Consider the following 5,096-nt stretch of genomic DNA (forward strand, 5'->3'; position numbering starts at 1 on the left):
AGCAGAGGAAGAGGAAGACCTCCACTCCGTTGGAAGGACCAAGTGGAGAAGGACCTGGCTTCACTTGGAATATCTAATTGGCGCCACGTAGCGAAGAGAAGAAACGACTGGCGCGCTGTTGTTAACTCGGCCATAATCGCGTAAGCGGTGTCTACGCCAATCAAGAAGAAGAAAACCCATAATTTATAAGGGGATCGTTTGCCAGCAAGCCAACTTTATCACATACATAGGCACTATTTACACTTCTCTTCTTTACTGCCGCAGCAACGTTTACCCGGTTATATCCTAGTTAACAACAACGCGCCAGTCGTTTCTTCTTTTCGCTACGTGGCGTCAATTGGATATTCCAAGCGTAGTCAGGTCCTTCTCCACCTGGTTCTTCCAACGAAGTGTCGGTCTTCCTCCAAACGTAAGACATGACCTAGCCAGTGCAGCCGCTGTCTCTTAATTAGCTGCACTTTGTGAGTGACGTCCTATATCACATGCAGCTCATTTATTCCATCGAATAGGGTTTTCGCCGTGGCTAACGCGCATGGGGCCATAAATCTTTCGCAGAACTCTTCTCTCGAAAACGTGGTCCATGCCTCTGCACCATATAGCAGATGGGAATAAAGAGTGACTTATAGAATTTTGTTTTTGTTCGTCGAAATAGGACTTTAATTTTCAATTGCCTACTTAGTAGCACCTGTTTCAACGAATTATTCTGCGTTGGATTTCGAGGCTGACATTACTATTGCTGTTAATACTGATTCCAATATAAACGAAATTATCTAAGACTTCGAAGTTTTGACTTTCAACAGTGATCGCGAGTTCGACGACTGTTTGTTTGTTGACAGGAGATACTTCGTCTTGCCTTCGTTCATTACCGGACCCATTTGTGTTGCTTCCTTGTCCAGTCTGGAGAAAGCAGAACTAACGGCGCGGGTGTAGAGGCCAATGATATCAATATCATCGGCATACGCCAGCAGTTGAACATTCTTATAGAAAATGGTTCTCTATTAAGTTCGGCAGCTCGAAATATTTTCTCCAGCAGCAGATTGAAGAAGTCGCACAATAGGGAGTCGCCTTGCCTGAAACCTCGTTTGGTATCGAACGGCTCGAAAAGCCCGATCATGACGAAGCTTTTGTTATGTCAACGTCAGTTCACACGGCCATTTTGTCTGTGCGAAAATACCAATTTTAGACATCGTGACATAAAGGCAGCACCTTTTCGTGCTGTCAAAAGCAGCTTTAAAATCGACGAAGAGGTGATGTGTATCAATTCTCCTTTAACGGGTCTTTTCCAAGATTTGGCGCATGGTGAATATCTGGTCGGTTGTTGATTTTCCAGGTTTGAAGCCACACTGATAAGGTCCAATCCGTTTGTTGACGGTGGACTTTAATCTTTCACACAATATGCTTGACGAAACCGGGCATTCCAGATGCTTTCCTTTAAATTGTTTTCCTTAGTGCGTTTGCTGTGGTCGTCATCAAAAGAGGGGTTTCTTTTCCGAGACTGTTGATAATTTTTCATTGGAGGTGTTTTTTATGCGGTGGGCCTTAAACTCAAACCCCCCCCCCCCCTGATGACTGATGGTTTGTCTTCTTATTTTAGCTCGCTTTCAAACGGGCGTTCTTTGGCTACTCAGAGGATATAATCTATGACCGGATGTCGTGAACTGCTTGAGTTATATTAAATGCTCAATACTGTGGCTTTAATAATTCACAAATTTTAATTAATATAAAATTTGGAAGAGAATTCCACATTTACCGTTACATTGCCACTATCTGAACTTTTAGCTGGTAACCTGTGTCATACAGATCAGATATACCTCTAAGAAACTTATATCTCTAAAACAGACAACCTTTTACCCTCCATAAAAGAAACGAATTTTGTTTAAGACAAAATATTTCTCTGCATATGGATCAAATACTTTTGGGGTTTTCACTAAAAACTTTAGTTGCAAAAATATTTTAATATCAGCACTCTGCGAGTTTTATTCAATTTAACTAATACAGATATAGTGTGTTCGAAACTGTGCGATGTGTAAACCGGATGAATTGATGCATGTCTCGACTTCACGAGAAGCTCTCCACCAGAGCATGTCAGGCCAATTAATAGCCGTCATGTTTTTGCTTATACAAATTTTTGTTTGCGTTTTCCCTTTTTGCATTTATTCACCACTTTTTTTTGGAAATCAATTTACGAAATTCAAATAAAATCATACGATCAAACACAACCCTTTCTTCTCACTGCTCTCGTGGCTGTTGTAACTTGCATAGTATAGCTTATAGCTAACCATACAGTTGATATACTGACGCTTATATGTTTGTGGTGGAGAAATAGTAAGCTTGCAATCCCGATATGCGAGATTTGTGCTGATGAACATCAGCGGCGGTTAAAGATCCCTTATTTGTCTCTCTCTCCGTTTCATCCGTTTTCAAGGTACTATCTTCCAATAACATTCACTATCCTTTATGCCACAAAACAAGTATCCCTGATTTCATCTGTATCACATTGCGGATGGGCTCTCTAAAAATGATAGGCCTTGTAACAAAATCTTCTGCTGAAGAAAAAATGGTTACAATATTCAGCTAATGCCACGGCAATTAATACAAATACCAAAAGACATCCTCACCAATTGAAAATAAATGTGCGGTTTTACGGAGTATTCTAAAACGTTTTACGGGCACCATTTTATATTAATACAGTTTAAATTGAGTAAGGTAATATTGGCGATGTAATTTTTATCCAAACTTTCATATGAAAGCTTGCGTGTAAAAATCTGTATTGCTTTAATTTTGATTTTGGAAAAGCCAAATACTCATTGGCTACATTCTAATTTTGGAATCATGCGAGTTTCGGAGATTTTAATGAAAATGCATAAGAGTTTACGAAATAACTGAACAATATTAAACATGTTTAAAAGTATAGTCAGTTGGAATAAATAGGTTGCTTGAATAGTTCAACAAAGACAAATCTAAGCCGAAAGGTAATTTTTCTAATAGAAACTGTACGTGCTATTATTTAATAATGGCCTGAACTTAAGTGAGGAGTAAATCCATACATATGTATAAAAACGAGGAGTTTTTTTTTCGCTTCGTACTTTGAAGAGTTAGCTGATAGACAACTCTTGATATTTATTGTTTACCTGCCTGCGCAGAAGTAACAATGGAAACAATAACAACAGGCGCTATGGAAACAAACAGCAAGAAGCATAACTATTATTACTCACAACGTTTCGTTTGCAAACGTGCATGCCACCAATATATACGAACACAATGAACACAAATTGATTGATCCGACAACATTAGTAAAAAAAACAAGCGAGCAATATATTGCGCATAAATGTGTGTGAGGATAATGCGCAAACTTAAATGAGAGGCCACGTAATCGGCCATAAATTTCTATAAAGCATAACTATACGTGAAATAGCACACGTTTTTAAGCACACGAGCATTAATTTTGACCTGTGAGTATAAACAGATATTCGAACCTTGAACTAGTTCCCTTGTCTCAATAGGTTCACTGTAAGCAGCACTGTTGTTGTTAATAAGATTATGATAAGATAAATGGAATTATAGGTGACAGTTCGGTTTGGCTTAGTATTTTTTATATTTGAAGAAGCCCATATCCTAGGCGAAACCCTATTCTGAAAACTTGAAATTTAGATAAGAAGTAGTTAGTAAAAGAAATAAACCTGACAAATGATAAATAAGGGTAAATAGGTTCGAAAAATAGTCACTGAAAATGCTTACAGCGATCGGATATTATAGGTCGGGTTAAGACTCCTACTACTGGGGAAAGGTTTTACGAAAAATGAACGACATATCGATCGTTAATAAAACAAACAATATAGATAGTTTTAAAAATATTACGCGAAGGATAACCATTTTTCATTTTTCAACATTTTCAGACCACATTTTATTTGGTAATGCGGTAAATTTAAAGACAAATTAATACTACAAAAACCGCACTAAAAATGATATTTTAAAGATTTTTTTAATGAATTTTAATCTTCCACGCAATTACCGCTATCAATGCAATTAATGCTAGTGAAGAAGCGTTAAATTGGAAGAGCTAAAGCCACTACCAGATTTGTTCACATAACCATTTGGAAGCACCTCCAAAAATTAAATTCAAATAATAGGTTTTTAGTTAGGTTCATACAAATTCGCTTTGTGTTTGATGTCAATTGCTCTATTGTGTAGATCAATAGATTAAGCTATCATGACTTTGGTTGCATTTCGGCAAAAAAAAGTTCAACTCAGTAAAGAGCAAAAATATAAACACTTGGCAAGATAGACATGATAGTGATTTTTATATCCCCATTTGGAGTTTATATTGAAATTGTTACAAATTTTGGGCAGTAGCACTTGTGAAATTATTTTTATGTGAACTTTTTTTATCTCTTCTTAAAAGTACTATTTCTCAAGCTATCTGCTAAACAGAAGTCAGAATGGCAAAAATAAAATAAAATCAATAATGAAAGCGCGAAAACCACGGGCAAAGGAAGCAAAAAGTGATACAGATACACAACAATGTACATGCATATTCATAAAACGAATAAGTCCGCATATGCATACATACGAATGTCATATTCAATCAAGCAGGTCATTTAAACGGCAATTGAATACCCACTCCTATGGCTTTTAACATTTTGCCAGCGACCATGGCATATACGTAACATGCTGTTAGGCATATAGGCGGCGTAGATGGCCGATTTTATTGTATTCATTTGAGTATGTATATATGCATGTAGATGTGTTTGCGCATACACGTGCACACACATTTGTTGAGTTAGTTTGCGGAATTCTCTCCAGACCATATTTAATTTGATACGGTTGAATGTATTGACGTTTTTTAAAATAAAATGACATAAAATCGGTGAAAACCAGTTACATAACCATACACAAAGTCACAAACACAAAGCGGCGCATGGTGCACGGAAGACAAAAATGCTTTAATTGTTTGATTTCTCTCTACAATGTCCAGTTTGTATTCTGTTTTGGCAATATATCGACTTTGTTGTAATTTATTCGATCCATTCTCTCCAACACAAAACTTCAAGAATATTACATATTAGAGACTAGTGAACCATATTTTTTGGATTTAT

This window comes from Bactrocera latifrons, unplaced genomic scaffold, assembly GCF_001853355.1.
Source record: "Bactrocera latifrons isolate USDA-ARS-PBARC rearing strain unplaced genomic scaffold, ASM185335v1 scaffold_201, whole genome shotgun sequence".
Lineage (NCBI taxonomy): Eukaryota > Metazoa > Arthropoda > Insecta > Diptera > Tephritidae > Bactrocera > Bactrocera latifrons.